The following is a 19379-nucleotide window of genomic DNA, read 5'->3' as shown; positions in this document are numbered from 1 at the left end:
CCATGTTCGTTAAGCATTTGGCCTTTGCTTTTTTTGCTGGCATGCACCTCCCTGGTTCGTGTATCAAATTTATGATGATCTCACATAATGAAATAGAAAGAAATCTCTCCTTTCCTATTTTGAAATAATTCAAGCAGGACCAGCATTAATTGCATATACAGTTTTGGGTAGAATTTAAGAGTAAATCTATCTGGTCCCGGGATTATCTTTCATAGATTTTTAAAAACAGATTTAATCTCATTATTTGGCATTCAGCTGTATTCTATTTTTTCATAATTCAGTCATGAGAAGTAGACATCTAAGAATTTGTCAATTTATCTATGTTATCCATTTTTTGCCATCAGTTATACAAATTAATATCCAACCTTATTTTGTATTTGTAGTGTCAGTTATAATGTCCCAATTTTCCTTTTTGATTCTATAGATTCTATATAATCATTTTAGGATATTATAAGGGTTAGTCAATTTTATTTTTTTATTCAAGCTCTAGCTTTTCATTCCGCTTATTTCTGTGTTGTTCCTTTAGCTTCTATATGATTTTGTATGGTCCAAGTTTTATTATTTCTTTCCTTCCACAAATTTTATATTATATATTCTTGTTTCTCTAGTTACCTTAGGAGGAGTTGTAAAGTTTTTTTTGGAGTTTTTTAAATATTTATTATCTTTTTTATTGGGAAGCCATATATATGAGAGAAAGAGAGACAGAGAGGAAGATCTTCTGTCCTTTGATTCACTCCCCAAGGGGCCGTAACAGACAGAGCTGCATCGATCCGAAGTCAGGAGCCAGGAACTGCTTCGTAGTCTCCCATAGAGGTGCAGAGTCCCAAGGCTTTGGGCCGTCCTCAACTGCTTCTCCAGGCCCAAGTTATAAGGTATTTATCTGAGATTTTGTTCTGTTCTATTTTGTTTGGTACAAGCCTTCATTATTGTAAATATTCCTCTAAGTAGGTTTTGTTATACTTTCATTTTCATCCATTTCCAATTATTTTTTATTTCACCCTTGATTTCTTCCCCATGCCATTGATTGTGCAGGAGAAAGTTTTTTAATTTCCATGTATTTGAAAAATAAACCAGAAATGGATTAAAGCTCTAAATCTGAGACTTGAAAGCTTGAAATTACTAGAGCAAAACAACAGGAAAGCACTATAGCATGCTGGAATACATAGGATTTTCTAGATCAGACCCCAAAATAGGAAATGAAAACCAGAGATAGGTTTTCATCAAACTTAAGAGCTTCTGCAAAGCAAAGAAAATGACAGACATCATGAAGAGAACACCTAGAGGATGGGAATAAATATTTTCAAATTATACACATGGTAAGTGGTTAACATCCAGACTATATTAGGAACTCAAAGTCCTTACCAGCAAAACAGAAATTGTTTGTTTGTAGGTAATAGCTCTCAGCAGATGTTTCTCAAAAGAAGGCACAATGGCCAATGAATATGTGTAAAAATACCTAACATCACAAATCAAACCACAAAACACTGCCTCACTCAGGTAAGGCTAGCTGTAAGAAGAAGTAAAACAAAGCAACAAACAAAAAAAATAGCAGGATAGGGGAGGATATGGGAAACAAAAGAACCCTTGAAAACATAGGAGGGAAAATACTAGTACAGCCCATCTTGAAAAACTAAAAATGGAACTAACACATGCTCTACCAATGCTTGCCCAGGTATGGATATTAAAGGAAAATGAATCCATAGGCTTGAGAGACAGCTGCACTCCCATTTCTATCGCGCCAGGTGTCAGATTATAGTTAGATAGGAGTAAGGAGTTCTGGGGGTCTATTTTTGCAGATTGATAATAGTTAGTGAACTGTATCTCTAAACAACAGCAAAATACTACAGGATAGGATTTTGGCTGCTTCCACCATGAAGAAATGCTTAACAACTGAAAGGCTAAATGTATTTATGTTGATTGAACATCACATAATATATACATGTAGCAAAACATTATATGAACAAAGCAGTGGAGGCTGGTCCAAAGCCTGGGGACACTATACCCTTGTGAGAAACCCAGGAGAAGCTCGTATCTCCTGGCTTCAGATCACTCACCTCCAGCCATGGCAGCCATTTGTGGAATGAGAGAGACAATGGAAGGCCTTTCTCTGTCTGTCCTTCTCTCTGTAAATTCTACCTTTACAATAAAAATAAATAAATGGTTTTAAAAAATAGATTCTACTTCTTAAATAACCCAAGATTTATATATCATGTATTTGTATTATATATTACAAGCAATCTGGTGACCATGGAAAGTTTATACAAGATGTGTGTAGGTTATAATCAAACATTAGGCCATTTTGTGCAAGGCATATGAACATTCTCAGATGCTAATCTCAAGAACAGGGTGACTGCACACACTTACAAATGCAAACATAACTACAAGGATGGAACGTTAGTAGGATAGACTCGCACCAGTCTCAGGAAAATCTCTAGCTCCAGGAACATAAGGTGTGACTGCAGTACGGTTTTTAATGGAATCCATAGCACTTGGCAGGGATTTGTTTCTTTTTATTGCACTGGATTTTTTTAAAGTTATTTAAGAACTATACAGAGGACAGAGAGCTTCCACCCAGTGATCACCGAAATGTATGCAATCGGCGGGTTGCTGGAGATTGAAGCTGAGAGCTCAGAAATCCCACCTAGGTGGCATGAGTTTCCTAAGAGCCGTATGAATGGGGCTTAAAAACCTTTTGATTTACTTTCATACATACAAAGAGCATATCACACAATATTAAAGGATCTGTTCTATACCCATGTAGTATATGCCTGCTTGAAAGTTTTCACAAAGGAGTAAAGTTTAAATAAAATATAATCCAGGGCACAGCGCAGTAGCCTGGAAGCTAAAGTCCTCATCTTGAATGTGCCAGGATCCCATATGTGCTCCAGTTCTAATCCCGAAAGCCCTGCTTCCCATTCAGCTCCCTGCTTTTGGCCTTGAGAAGCAGTTGAGGACGGCATAAAGCATTGGGACCCTGCACCTATATGGGAGACCCAGAGGAAGTTCCTGGCTCCTGGCTTTGGATCAACTCAGCTCCGGCCATTGGGGTTGCTTGGGAAGTGAGCCATCGGACAGAAGAACTTCCTCTCTGTCTCTCCTCCTCTCTGTATATCTGACTTTGCAATAAAAATAAATACATATTTTAAATATATAGATAGATATGTATATAATCCAGACTGTGTTTATACATAAAAGTTTCAAAAATTGATAAATCTAATTTTTACTCATGGGTATCTTTGAGGAAAGATATCAGAGTTAAAAGATAGAGAATATATATATATTTGATACTCTGGATTTTTATAACATGATCATGCATTATCATTTAAAATGTATTATTTATGCATAAGGATCATGCCTTGCTTGAGAATGTGAGATAAATTGCACAACTACTTGACCATTCCTGACTTGGATAATCTAGATTAAATATTCTTTGAAAGATCTGTCCATCACTCTCATTCAATAAAAAAAAAAACTTTCAGCTGATTCCTCACATCATTTGTGAAACACTTTTTTTGACCTTCTCCGGAGCTGGTAGAATTTTCTATTCTCATAAGAGTCTGACAAGGCCACATTCATTCTGCCCTTTCACTCTCATTGTCATTTAAAGGTCAGGTTGTGTCAAATCCGTGCTCATTTGTTTTACCATACACTATTCAAAATCACACAAGCCTGAAAAGCCTGAAGCCCAGGACCTAACTTGGCAGTGGAAACTTTAAAGAAAAACATTAGACACATATTTCTTGCAGCTGATTTTCAAATGTACATTCAATTTAGCATAACTTGAAACTTGATATTTATTTCCTAACAAATCGTTAACATTGATATGATAGTTATTCATTCATGCGGTAAACAAATACAGTAGAGGAATTAGAGCAAGATGGTGACTGAGTAAGATTTTTCATCAACTGTCTCCCCACGGAGACATCAGTTTGAACAACTACTGACACATCAGCCTACATTTTCAACAGTTAGGGTTAAGCCAGGTGACAAATGAAAGTGCCTACATTTAGTTTGATAATAATAAAGATACACTAAAAAAAGAAGGATGGAGATGTCCACGTTGATGCTTGGCCAACTCCCAGCTGCACAGCATGCCATGCGGACAGACACCTCATGCTGGGGAGTAATAAAAGGAATTAAGTCCACTCCTTGTACCAGGCTCAGTACTAGGGTCACCATGGTGAAAGCCAGTGCTGGAAAGAGCTCATGGTCCTGCCCCCACGTCTCTGAAACTGCATGATCTAGGTGGGGGCAGGACTTCCTCCGCATCCTTATGCCAACCCTGCAGGAGACCATGGAGGAAGATCCCCCCCCCTCATGGGTAATGGGGCTGGAAAGAAAGCATAGCACCAGAGGCCACACACAAGGAAACACAAAGATGCCTTACAAAGAAGAAAATAAAGCAGCCGCTCTCATCAGTGTAGCCAACAGCCACCAGGGCCTCAGCCATTCTCTGATTGCTCCAGGATAAATTAAGGCCATCAATGCCAAGCAGCTTGGCACGCTGAAGCCTGCAGAAAGCAAAAGAGCTGCGTGGCCCCACTTGCACCCCTTAGCCCTGAGATGAAAACAGACAACTAGGCCTGAGCACATGGCCCTCAGAGATCTAGGGAGGGAGGCAGCAGCTCTGCTCACCTTCCTGTGACCACAGCAAAACACCTGAACAGACTTTCCTGACTAGTTTGGCCCACTGAAACACCCAATCAACAACCAGGCGCCTCCATCATCGTCCTTTGTGCTTCCCAAGATGCACATGAGCAGCCCATTATCAAAACCAGCACTCTTAGGTTCTAAGGAACAGAAGCACAGACTCATTCATCATCAGTTCTCATTTCCATGTGCAGGAAAGAAGGACCTCGCCGAAGAGATCAGCCCTGAGGAGTTCCCATGAAATTAACCTGTGCAGCCTCTGACATGGCAGTGTTTTATCAGGATCTATTGTCGGGCTCTGATCCTGAAAAGCCCTACTACAGAGTGGCTGGTGTTTCATGTTCGTGAAGAGTCACTACTAGCTGCAGTTAGGATAGTAAACTGGATGAAAATGATATCTGAGGGACAGAGATCATAAGGTGGCTGTGAAATCCAACTTAGATAAAACAATGACCCAGGCCATTGGTAGTGCCATTATTGTTTGAAAGAGTAAATGATTCAAGAGCTAGAAAAACCGTAAGATTTAATAATTGATTAAACGTATGTTTTGAAGGGAAGAGATTTCCAGTATCTAGAGAAACTAGGTCAATTAGTAAAACTCCATTGGATTTGGGGAGAAAAAAGAATTGCAAAGGAAAAAAATAAACAATTTGTTCCTTTAGACATGGTGAATTAGGTAACAGTGGTCGCTGTACATGGAGGTGTTCAGAAAGTTCAAGGCACATGGATTCATAGTGGTACAAAGATCTTCATCACCTTTTTCACCAATCATTTTGCGCTCATGTGCATACAAGGAGCAGGTCATTAAATAAAGTCAACCATGTATTGTGGTTCCCAGTCAAATGAAGCAAAGGTTCAGGAGGCAAGTATGTTGAGGATGCTACAAAGTGAAGGCTATGATTTAAAAAAAAAAATCAAACATGGAATATATGAGACAGTGAGAAAACTAGAGATTTATAAGTAAGTAAAAAGAAACTACAGATTTAGGAGTAAATGCATAAATGAGTTTGACGAGTTGACATATATAATAGAAGGAGTTTGAGAAGTAAATTTTTTGAGAAATAAACTTTTTGTCTGGAAGTAGGCTTAATGTCTTTTTAATTTCCAATGTGGAACAGTTCTAAGTTTATACATAAAGGTTACAACCATATACTAAGGTGTTGGGAATATAGTAGAGATTTAGATCATTTGGCATAGAAAAATTAAAGAATAAGAGACCAGAATGTTGGATAGATCTTATCCAAGACGATGGCAGAACTTGGCAGGCAAGAGAGGACTAGTAGCCAGATACTTACGCTTTCAGTGAGTGGGGGAGTAAGCAGCCAATCAATAAGTGACAGCTTGGAGAGAGTTAAGATGGATGAGGAAAAAAATGCATTTACATAAGGAGGAAGAAGTCAGAAATTAGATTAAACATAGGAGTGACAAAGCCACAAATGATACATTTCAAGACGGGCTCCAGAAGAATTCTCTTTTCTCAAGAAAGACATAGTAAATGATCCTATCTTCTCCTAGAAGAAAGTTCAAGAAAACAAAAGAGAAAGGTGGTTCTGGAAAGGAAGTTTGGGCATTTGAATTTAAGTGAAAAATTATTTCCGGCAAGTACTATTTTCAGATACAAGAAGGTGAAAGGGATACCAGCTAACCCAAGAAATTTCATTTTCATTGGCGAGCTACCACAATAGAAATCTGTCATATTATATTAGACTAAGATTGTAAGAGAAAAAAACCTCAAAACTTATGAAACACTTTGAGGGACTGCTCTCTTTGGGCAACATCAAAGAACAGACATAGAAGAAAACGCAAGAAATTACACATAAGTTCCATAGATAGGCATTTTAATCTGACATTTTCTTGGATTTGTGTTTGCTATAAACCTCTAGGCAGAGGGCTGCAGCTCTGTTCCTGCCGAAACCACTCAGGACACAGCTGCCAGTATTGCAAGCACAGCTGTTTATATCTTGCCTTTAAACAGCTCAAAAACAGCTACTATAACCCATGGGCTCTGCTTGGTAAAGCTTTAAATGTCCTACATAAGCTATTCATGATCAGACTAGAAGGTTTTTCTCTAGGCACTATGAATTGGGAAAAAGTAAGATCAAGGCAAAATAAAATGTCACTTGGGTACCTGTTGAGTGTGATGGAATGGATAAGCTGAAATATTTACTGTGTATCCAAAGTAAATACTGACATTCGCTACATTGAATAATAGTGTTTTCTATCATGTCACATGAACTGTTAGAATGTGAAAATGGAACATATTATCGCATGCTCATTTGCATCTTGTTGACATGCAGCAGGAGGTTAATGCTCAGATTTCCCTTTGTATGTTGTGGACATCTGTAGAAAACACAACTAACATTATGGCAGGCCACAGTACAATAAACTTTTAGTTTCAACCCAAGTAAAATTAGGCATGGTAACCAAATGTTTGCTATTAACCTATATAGCCTGATTTGCATCTTGCTGTGCCACACGTTAGTGCTTTTTCCAACTGTCGTTGCCCGAGCATGATAATTTGATATTTGCTGCACAGCAACAATGAACCTGGCTACATGTGCACGTCCTGAGATGTTTTATTAATAGAGCGTTTCTGTAGACAGTATTTAATGCAAAGAGGAAAGTGAAACAAATGTTGATTCAAAATTTCATTAAAATCATTCCTTTCAGTAAGCTGAACTGAATTGGAAAGTTGGATATTAAAATAACGGAAAGAGGATGTTTATGAAAGAATGTCAAAAGTGAAATAATGATGAGCCGAGAAAGAGGGTTGCTGCGGAGGAGCTACATAATGAGCAGGGTTGGCTTGACTATTGTTCTCTGCATGAGATAAATACACATTTAAAGAAGTGATCTGGATGCCTAGCTTGGAGTGTTCCTCTCCATTCAAGCTATGAGTCAGGAGGAAAAGGGCAAATAAAATAAAATTTGTACACATAAGTCTCCTTTGTTACTAGCAATTCTAACGGGAATGATAAAAGAAATCGGATGATCCTCACCTTCCAAAAACTGTGCGAGTCTTAGGACTTTGTGACTATATATGGCATTCATTGCCAATGACCTTGGACGCATAGTTAAGCAATTCTAATTGACACCAGCCCATCAGAACATGAGGTATGCCCAATAATTGAATTTTCTTGACAACTGAAACTCATGCCCCTGCTAATACAGTAAGTAAAAGAACGTATTTACTAACTAGTAATATATTTTGGAAACAACGTTAGGTAACATGTAGCATTCAAATAATATAGCAGATACACTGTGGGAAAAAAAATAGACCCAGGAGTGGGTATTTAGTGATTTAAGGTGCCGGTTTTGAGTCACCCATCCCATATCAGGGTGCATGGGTTCATACTGTGGCTTCACTTCCTATGCCAGCTTGCAGCTGGTGCTGCAGAGAATCAGCAGATGGTGTCTCATGCAGTAAGGGACCTGCAAATAATCTAGGAGACCTGGATTAGGCTGCTAGCTTCCAGCTTCTAGCTGTTGCCTGGTCCTTTGCGGGTGTTTGCAAGAGAAGTCACAAGATGAAGCATTTTGTGTCCGTCTGTGTATTTCTCTCCTCCTATCTGTAAAGTATGGTAGTTTTGTTTCGTTTTTTTTAAAAAAAAAAAAGGATGCCAAAATTAGAATCCAGTCCTTAGTACTAAAGTTCACCCAATTTCTACTACACTGTCATTCCCCAGCCCAAAGAATTAGACATTAATTAAACATGTTTTAAAGCACTTTCATCATACGGAAGTTAGGAATATTCGGTATATACACCAAGCTGTGGAATTTCTTGGCCTGTCCAATGTGTAGCCCAGTCTAGCTCTCAGTAGAATTTAGTGCAATTTTCCAACACCATCTCTATAAATAGGGTAGAATTATAAATATAAAATCATGATAAATGCTGTTTCCTGTAATTACAGGCAAAATTAGCTTCCTACTAATCCTTAAAAAAAACCACTGTGCAAAGGCAATTTTCCCATCGTATGTAGGGTGCTGATATTCTCACCCGTGTCATTATGTTTATAGCAAATCAAGTCAGAGAATTTACTAATCCCTTCTATAATGAGGACAGTTGTAAGATTCACTTATCTACCACATGTTCAACTGGGAAGATGCGGAAGACAATTTCATAGTCAGAAAAAAAAAATTATTAAACAGCAAGCATCATTTTTTTTGCCATTCCATTTTGGAGTCTTTAGAGTTATTATATTTACATGAGTTAGACTTTAAAAAGCGAGTGTCATAGGAATATTTTAAACTTCTTAGAGATTAAGCAAGAAAACAGCTATTGACAAGTGAAGATAAGCACTCACCATATGGATTCCAGCATTTTAATTATTTTGTTCTTTTTCTTTTTAAAGCAACTCTTAGTGGTAATAATTTTCAACTAATTAAAGACCAGCTGCTACTTAGCAAGCTAGACGCCCAATTAAGAATCTGAAACCTGCTAAACAACCTTTACTGCCAGCCAGCTTGCTGAATCACCTCCTGTCACTGGCATGGGATTGATTATTTTTTGTTTTCTTAAATACATGTTGTTGCCACACAAACTGGATCTCCAACATGTTTTCTTTCAGAGGAATTGAACAATCTGACATCCTGTTCAATCTCATTTTCTGGAGGAAGTTGAGTTCTATAGCAAGGTCCTTCATCTATCTCTGCAAATATAATTATAGAATGGCTGTGGGAGAATTATATTTTGCAGAAAGAAGAAAACGTGCAAGACAGAAGCTAGCCACCCACAATAATTCTATATTATTTAGTGATTGACAGTGAGATATTAGTATTACATAAACCAGTTTTTGTATATGCAGGAAACAATTGTAAATAAGAGAATTCTAGTTCTACTTAGGACAAAGAGGTTTGAGTTTAAATGACATTTTCCCCCCTTAAAAGTATCTTCTACACAGAAGCAAACTTTCTAAATGTTTCCAAAGGCAGGAAGGTGTCACAGTTGTTCTTCAACAGTTCATTGGTCCTGCACTGCCTGCAAGATAATATCCAGGGGTTCAGCATGACAGGCGAATCCTTCAGTGAACTGGTCCTTGCTGCCTGGTTCTCTCGAGTCGTTTTGTGGATCAGATTAAACGTGGTGTCTAGGAGTCCAAGAAGATTGATGAGGTGAGAAGGCATAATGGTGAGAAGAGGAGTGAAGCTTTATTAGGCACGGAATAGAAACAACTCCCCGCTATGGATGGGGCCCATGGGAGTGGCATCAAGCTACAGTCCAGGGATAGTTACACAGCTCAAGAAAGTCAATGTTTGAAGGCTTACCGGTAGTCATTTATTGGTCCCTACTGTGACCAAGTAAAAGGTAATTTCTGTATGTCCAAAATTACTCATTTTCTTGTTTTGACTGAACCAGTCCTCTCTGGGGTCTGTTGCAGCTGGCCAGTGGTCCCACACTAATCCTCTGCATGTGGCTCATGTAGCCCATACAGGTGCTGGTTCATGTTCCTGCCGCTTTACTTCGGATCCAGCTCCCTGCCTGGGATGTGAGAAAGCAGCTGATGTCTCAAGTCCATGGGCCGCTGCACCCACTTGGGAGACCCAGAAAGAAGCTCAAGGCTCCAGCCGTTGTGGCTCTTTGGGGAATGAACCAGTAAATAGAAGATCTCTCTCTTTCTTTCTTGTTCTCTCTGTAACCCTGCCTTTCAAATAAAAGTAATTTTTCCCCCAAGGAAATAGAAACATACATATTACCCAAATCAAACAAGTCTCCAGCATGGGATAAGAGGAAAGGGCTGTTGTCATTGATGTTCTATTGCATTACTTCCACTTTTTTATATTCTAGTCTATGCTTTCATTTCTGGATTAGGGTTTCATTCCTGGATTAGAAATAATTCATTCTTTCATTACTCTCTCATCATCTTTCTCCAGATAATGGGTTAACATGATCCATCAAGGTCACATAATTTTGAGCGGATTTTATGACTTAACTATTACAGAATAGTCTTATTTCTCAAATCTTCAAATTTTTAGGGCGCATCCCTTAGCATTTACATGAATTAACACAGCCAAACATTGGGGTGATTATTATGGAAACTGTGACAATCTGACTACATGTGTCTGTGAAATACAGTCTGTGTAGCTTTCTGGATGTCCTGGTACCTCAATGGGCAACTAAGATCTCAGCCTAAGCCCTCATGGCCTACACAGTTTTGCTCCCTGTAGTTTCTAAGGTATATTCAGTTATACTTGCACTCATCTCAAAAGACTATTGAGGGTCACGTCATAATGGAGGTAATAGGAACAATTTAAAAACCTCACATTGTCCATAAATATTCAAAGGGAAATTCTCTTGACTATTTGTCCTTGGTGTAAAGTAATACCTGTATTTCTGAAGGTTTTTAGGACCCGCAAAAGACTAGAAGATTTGTCTTGACCTTACACATTGACTAAAACATAACTTTGATGAACTGGGCAGTAGTTTTTATGTTTTAATGCCCTTATGGAATTCTTCAACGGAGCAATACAAGTAGATGCAGAAGGAGTAATCTTTTTTACACAGCCACTTTGAAGATATGAATACAAATTGGAAAGTAAGGTGAAGATGAGAAGCAATGCCATAAGGAAAGTGTGTATCATTGTAAAAGCTAATTGTGATGATAATTACTTTCAGCTTTGAAAAGCACATGGCTGATGTTGGCTCTTACAATGGAATTTGTTCAAAGAAATAAAATAGATTGGGCTATTCAACAGTGACTGAATTGTTCATTATATTTAGAATGTGAAGCAATCTTGTAAAATGTCATCTTTTGCATTGATTTTAATTTTCCAAGAACGTTTATGCCAACTAAATGGAAAATTTCCTCAATATCACCCTTACCTCATTAAAGGGCAAAAATACTACAGCTAAATGCTTTTTGACAAATAGTCAGATATTTAACTAATTATCACTCTGTAGTTTTCAGTAGAGATACTGACAAGAAAAAATCAGGTAAGGGAGTAAAAGGGGATACAAGGTATCTGTCAAGGGCAGGCAGATAGACAGGGAGGAGAAGCTCTGTGAAGAATTCACTGTGATGCAAACAGAAGTACTTGCAAAGTTCTGTCTCCCTCTAAAAGTATTGTGCACCTGCCATGCCTAAGTCACACACTCAGAAAAGTGAATGAAAACAGCAGCAAGTGAATCATGTTCTATGCTGGATTCACCACTCCATAATATTTTATATAAATCTGTGTATCTCTTACAGATGCTGCCCAGTTCCCACTAGTCACCTGATTAAACATAGGCTTTCTTTATGGGTTGGATGGTCATGACCAACACAAAGGCTGGATTAGTGCACATTCATTGAACATTCATTCACATTCATTCCTTTTGAACAAGAGTTGTTTATCAGTTATGAACCTGGTCTGTACATTTCAGATCCACTTCTGCTTTTTGTCCTAAATTGGTTCAAAACTATTGGAAGTCATCCCTGACATGGGCCATCCTCATACCTACATTCTAATCTGGCTTTGTGCTCAAGTCTTACAAAAGCTCTTTTGCTGCTTCCCTTAACAAACTGTGTGACGTGACTCTATGCCTGGGGTCTTTAGCTTGAAATCATTCTAGGCCTTCCCAAAGGTTTCTAACTTACAAAATCACTGTGATAGGAGAGGAGGTGTGCTGAGGAAGGACACGGAAACAAAGTGTCAGGCAATGATGGACCTTTTCTTGAGGTAGGGGTGGGGGATGTACGCTTTAAAATCTCTTAAATTAGCAAAAGTTTGTATATAGAACATTAGATGGTGCCAAGATAAGAAGCCCAAGTAAGAAAAGAGCACAATGGGATTAAAAAAAAAAAAAAAAGGTAACAGGAGTTTCCAGCTGAAAGAAATTTGTTCTCAAGGAGCCAGCCTCTATGGAAGAAGTTACAGACTCATACCTAGAGGGATTTGTGCTGAGAAAACAGGTAATGTAAAACGTACAAGCACACTTCAGGGGTTATTAATGCACAAATGAAGAAATATTTTCATGCAAAATTGATACTTTTTGTCCATGGAAGCCCAAAACATATGCTGCCTATATGTATGAACAATTACTAAACAAGATTTTAGGAGACAGCAAAAGGAAGATCCAGTAGCTGGTTGCATATATATTTTCAAAACATGTAATATGATAAAACACTTGTTAGTCCCTTTTTCATGCATATTAATCATGTAAGATTAGAGGTACTAAGAGTGGGTCATTAAGTGCTGATTAGACAATAATATTATGAGTTCTGGCAGCACTGGTAAAAGGGAACTGTTTACTTCCAAAGGGAGGAAAGATCATTAGAATTTTAATTTGTTTCTCAACAGTTTAATTATAACATGCTTAATGTGGTGGACGGTAACCTTAAGGGACTTAACACAATTATGGGACCATTCAAATATACTTTCATCTCTTGTACTTATTTTCTCAAAAGGGAAGGTATTTATAATTGCTTAAGTTTATTCTTGGCTCAAGTCACAGGATGTAGTTAAGAACCTGCATTTTCCTATTAACATATTGGTTAATCAATACCATGTCAATTAATGCCATAATGTTGTAAATTGTTGTTGATGTTATGTTGGGGCTTTTAATTGATTGGGATGATACTTTGCCGGCTTTACCTTCAGACCAGAGATGGTCTCACCAAGAAATCATTGAACTCACTAGGATAATAAGATGCTGGACTTTATGCTTGGTAAATACTTCCAATGAAAGAACCTCAACTGAATTTGAACTGTGGTAATGCAACAAGGTGGAGAAATCCACCATGGGGAGAGGGTTCAGGGAGGGGTGGGGGGAATCCCAGTGCCTATAACACTGTGTCACATAATGCAATACAATTAAAAAAAACAAGTTTATTCTTGGCTCTAAAATGCTTTATAGTATCTTTCTTCCACTCTTTATACTTTTCCTGAGCCTTAACTCCTCAGCAACGAGAACTGTTTTGCTTGCCACGATAGAAAACTCTAAGTACTCTTTTACATATGGCTCAACAGAGTCTAACTTAATGTCTTCTTTATGTGTGTGTGTGTTAGTGCATATATATGTGAATATATGTGTATATTTTATATATATGAAGTAAACTTCAGAGAATTTAATTTTTCTTCCCATATGTCACTTGTATGTTTTTTTTAAAGATTTATTTTGGGCCCGGCACGGTGGCGCAAGTGGTTAAATCTTAATAAAAATAAATCTTAAAAAAAAAAAAAAAGATTTATTTTATTTTTATTGGAAAGGCGGATATACAGAGAGGAGAGACAGAGAGGAACAACTTCCATCCAATGATTCACTCCCCAAGTGAGCGCAACGGGTCTCCCACGCGGGTGCAGGGTCCTAAAGCTTTGGGCCGTCCTCAACTGCTTTCCCAGGCCACAGGCAGGGAGCTGGATGGGAAGCGGGGCTGCCGGGATTAGAACCAGCACCCATATGGGATCCCAGGTGTGCAAGGTGAGGACCTTAACCACTTGCGCCACCACGCCGGGCCCCACTTGTGTGTTTTAACCAAGACCTTCAGCTGGAAATTTCCTACCTGTCTTAAAAGGCAGCTAGGAATTTTAGCCCAGATGTGATGAATATCATGCTCAGAATGTTAATTAGGCAATTAGGCAACAGTATTTCAATTTTGGGTTTACAATTACAGAATTTTTACAAATTTATAATAAGAACTCATATACATTTTCCAAGAAGCTAATGACATACAATTTGAAGATTGAAAAAATTATCCCAACTGTAGATCCTGAGTAATTAGCGAATATATGTATTTAAGGCAATTACACGGGATGAAATATTTTGGAAATGAGCACCAAGACAGAAGACTGTAGGTCCAGCTAAACTAGCACGGTAAGGTTAACGTTGCATTTATTTGGCATGTGGTTCTTTGTAAAAAAAAAAAAAAAAAAAAAGCAGATCACAGGCCTTTGAATTTCAATCCAGTGATGAAATGAGCTTGCTTAAGTATGAGAATGGCACAATTTATTTGATGTAGGGATGGGTGATCCCTGACCTTAACTAGATGTTGTTACATGCTTGTTTCTTTTTTGTTTTTGAGTATTGGTAGGAGGGACAGTTTAGTTAGAAGGGGCACAAGAGACAACAGAAATCAAGAAGACACTAAAACGAGGGTTTTGAGCTTTGAGAAAGGGGACGTTCAAGCCCCAAATCTCCTTGAAAATGAAATGGCCGCTGTAGACATCAGGTAAGAGTCTGCCTTGCTCCTGTGACTGCCTGGTTCTGTAAGGTGGAGTTGTATGTGTGTTAATGACCTATTCATTCAGTTTTTTAACATGGGTTTATGCAGTATGTACATCATGCGAGTCTCCATAGAAACAGGCTTTTCAAGTTACATAGGCGATGATCTGACAACTTGACTTGGTTTTCATGCTTAGAGAGGAATCTGTTCACTTCGTTCTTGTATTGAGGAGAACCTTTGATGTTTTAGAAGAACCTGCTCCTTCAGTGAATATTCAGAGGCATGTGTTGGGTAGGACCAGGGAATTCAGAAAGTGCCTCAAGAGTCCAGGGTGATGCTGAAATGGGGCATGGTCGATCTCCCTTATTGACAGCAGGGAGCAGGGTATGAACACATCAGCTGGTATGATCACAGCCTCACATCCACTCACACACCATTCACATTCACACCATTCACACACAGCCATTCACATCCACTTCCACTGCCTAGGAGATACCAACACTCTGAGGCTGCACACCCCAGCCACACAGGCTTGGGAACCGTACAATTGCTCTGTGCATGCTCGGTGTGAGTGTGGAACCCTCTGCAATAACCCACCCCTGGCACTCCGGGTGAACCTCTGAAACCAGACACAGAGATTGTTCAGGCGAGAGATCCAGCAACATCCCATACTCTATTGTGCAACCATATTTAACAACCTTCACCACAACACAAATTGTTCAACTGCTTAATAATGAGATAAAATTTCTTTACTTAAGTCATTATACTAAATGCAGTGAGATCCTTTGTAGGCACCAAATTCTCCCTTTCAACAGTGCATCAATCTTGGCAATTTTGCACCTTGGTTTTCCTTGGGAGTGTTTCTTGGTATATTTGTGTGATTATGCAGATTATTTAAGATTCAGCTCAAATTGCAACCTCGTTGTTAAGCGCATCCCAGATAACTAGCTTTCTGTCTTTGAAATGCTCCGATCTTTGAATGCTGTACATATCCTATTCCACTTCATCAACTCAGTGTTCTTTACTATTACAGTATTACTGTACATGTATTTTTGTTGCTGCTGTTTTTTGGGGAATAATTAAGTCACTCAGAATGTGTTCTGTTAAATAAAGATGATCCATCAAAAAAAATTATCCAAGTGCTTTGTGTTCTAAATGTAGATAAGTGTTGGCATGGAGGGTTCACAGCCAATAACCTGACTGGAATCCATGATTGGTAGTGCTATATTTCCAGACTTAGGCAATTAGTGTAAATGTAACATGATCATAACTTTTGAAGCAATTCCTCAACATTGTTTCACAATGCTAAAGTATTCCTTGGTGACACACACAAAGCTAGAATAACATCCTGAACCTAAGGAATTTGTCCTAAAGAAGAGCACAATGACCTTTATGTGTGATTTTTCTCTCACCTGGAATTGTCTTTCCATTCTCAACAGACACTCCTCCATGCACAGTTACATCTAAATAAATCTTTAAAGAAAACAGTGATCTTATTACAAGCATTACTGAAAATCTACTTTTGCTCTTACACTCTTTTGGTTGCACAGAAAAAAGTTCATGATGTATGAGTGCAGTGGAACCTAGAAAACATCACAAATTGGTACAGACTTGCAATGGGGCTGCTGTCACCCAATCAAATACCACACCTTTCCCACAGAGTCCCTGTTTTAATTTTACAGCAACGTATTTTTGTCTTGTTTTAAATGTAATACTTCAGAGATCTATTGTGGGAAGGTTAAGTGACTGTCCAATTAGTTTTTGCCTATCATTTTAAATATGTCTTTGATGTATTTTGTGAGCAAAACTTTGTAATGTCTGATATTAAGATCCAACAATTTTAGATTTAAGATTTTTTTTTTTTTTAGCACAGGCCTTGCAGGTCCACGGTCTAAGATTGGGCTTCACAGTTGAGCTGCTTTGTGAGGTCAGAGGACGGTAATGACAGATTTGTAGGGGAAGCACCACTGCAGGGCAAGTCAGAAAGTGACAGCTGATCTATCCTGGGCGCTGAGCCCCTCTGAAGAGCCGCTCTCCAGAGATCACAAGGCCAGTGACCCCAGGACTTGGTTCTCAGCTTCCTAGGATCACTGAACTATGATTTTGTGATTCAAATATCTGCAACAATCCAGGAGCCAAATCTTTTTCATTCCATACCAAAGCCCCTTTTCGAATATTCCAGAAGTTTCCCTTAATTTTTCCATAAAAAATAGCTCTTTGGTTTGATTATGATGATTTCATACTATCATTAAATAATATTATAACACCTAAAATTATTTCTTTAGTGCCCTATGCATCATTAATGGTAGCTGATAACTGCAGTTTTGGGTACACTTTTGTTCAGATCACTTCACAACATTGTGTTTAATGCTTAATGAAGCTGAGAGGTTTTTCCATTTTGAGCTCAGGAAGAGAAATCTATTTTGAAACTGTTATTTATTTATGCCATATTATCTTTGATCTACAGTATTCCTTTCTGCTATCTTGTTATGTATTTATAAATCTTTTAAACCAATTAGCTTTTTTTGTCAGAGTTAATAGTTCAGGTTAGAACATATATATGTATCTTAAATGAACTAGCAATGTAATAAAATAAGATCAACAAGATCAACTGTTAACTTTTCATGTTGTAAAACTTCCCCCTCCCCAACACACATACACTTTTTTTTTCCTCAAGGAAATTAACACATTGCAGGCAGGGTTGGCATTGTACGCAGAGGATTAAGCTGTGGCCCAGGAATCCTGTCTCAGCGTACAACTTGGAGTATGGCTACTCTGCTGCTGACATAGCTCCCAGTTAATGTGCCTGGGAAAGGTGCTCCCTGTACTTTGACCCCTGTCACCCACAGTGGAAACCTGGTGTTGGAGCAAGAGATTCTTAGCTCCCAGCCCTGCATGGTCTCACTTTGATTTAGGGTTCGATCCGCACTAACGCATTCTGAAAGTCTTTCTTAGATAATCCATAAAATGTTTATTGATCAGGGAGAAAAGAATAAGCAAAGATAAAAGAACTCAAGGTAAGAGGAGGAAGGGGAGATTAGGTAAAGGAGAATTCGTCCGCCTCAGTAGTTACCGCCATAAAGCCCCCCAGCATCAGACCAGCAACGGCATGTCCCTGGGCATCATGGGCAATTCAGCACCAGACTGAGAACTTCAAGTCCCCTGGCATCACGGGCAATCCAGCACTGGACCCAGAACTTCAAGTCCCCTGGCATCACGGGCAACTCAATACGGCATGCTTCTTCTTTTTCCCTGGCTATTGGCTGTATATATAATCCTTTACACAAAAGTGGCACTGGGCCAGCTATTCTGGCCTGGTACCTTCTCCCTGACCCATACACACATTCTTTCCCAGGCCCGACCGGGGGTAGATACAGAACATGTGTAGGCAGGGGAACACTATCTTGTGTAAACAGTCTTGCAAACCCGCACGCCCTTTTGGCCCTGGCCAGAAGCTTAAAGGGAGTGTGTGCAGTAGATGTCCGCATCTCAAAACAACCTTCCTTGTCCTGGTTCTTCCCAGGGTCGGTCTACCCCAGACCTGCACCAAGAGAGGAAGTTCTTAACTATGTATCAGCCACGCCTCATACAGCACCAATTTTCCCCATACCTGGCTGGAATACTTGGCTTGGGGAATGAACCAAAAAACAAAGTCTCTCCCTCTCCCAGTCTCTATCACTCTGCCTTTACAATAAAGAGATCATCGCGGGAGAGCTAGGCTGGGCTAAATGACTATTCACTGGAGCAGGTATGAGCCAGAATAAGGGCACATCAGTCAGGCTTTGTAGCAGCATCAGCTGGAAGTTTTGGGACAGGGGACAACAGCAGCTGGTGAGTGTAAGATCCATGTCTGTGAGTAGGACAGTAGGGAAACTGCGGGCACCCCTCAGATGGGCTGCAACTCCCACTGGTGTGCATGAGGATCAGGACTGTGGGTGAGCCTGGCTAGACAGGCAGTGACACTCACTGGCATAAGTGTGGGCTGGAGGATGGAGTTGGTTGGGATGAGTTACACTTCAATGTCCATGTATGTATATGAGAGATGACTGGGAGGTGGGAGAGACTGGACCAGTCTATTGCACATACTGACAGACACAAAAACCAGGGCTGGAGGCCAGCCCAGTGAGGGTTATTGGGGGTTTCTCTCAGTGGGCTGCAGCTCCTGATAGTGTATGTGAGGGCTGACTATGTGGAGGACAGGGTTGGCCTAGGTCTCAGAAACCATGTCTTTGAGTGTCCCCCCCAACTAAACCACTGGACTCATAACTCCAACCATGGGGAGAATGGCAGGACCTGTGTTCTGACAATGGAGTGCATGTGTTGAAACTGGACTTTCTCTGGCTTATCCAGAGACACATGGAGGACATGTCAGACCATTGGAGCCTGCCGAGCACACCTGATACCATAGCAAAGGAAGCAGGGCAGAACAAATTGATCAGCCACCCCAGTGAAGTGTAACAGCAAATATCTAAGCAAACGGAGACTTGGAGATGGACTGTGTCAACCAATGGGCCTTGGAAAGATATCCTCATCCTTGCATCTGCAAGATCAACAGCATTTCAGAATTATTGAAACCACTTGAGCAGAACC

Source organism: Ochotona curzoniae, unplaced genomic scaffold, assembly GCF_017591425.1.
Source record: "Ochotona curzoniae isolate NIBS_2020 unplaced genomic scaffold, NIBS_Ocur_1.0 patch153, whole genome shotgun sequence".
NCBI classification, from domain to species: domain Eukaryota; kingdom Metazoa; phylum Chordata; class Mammalia; order Lagomorpha; family Ochotonidae; genus Ochotona; species Ochotona curzoniae.
Note: the sequence above shows the minus strand (reverse complement) of the source record.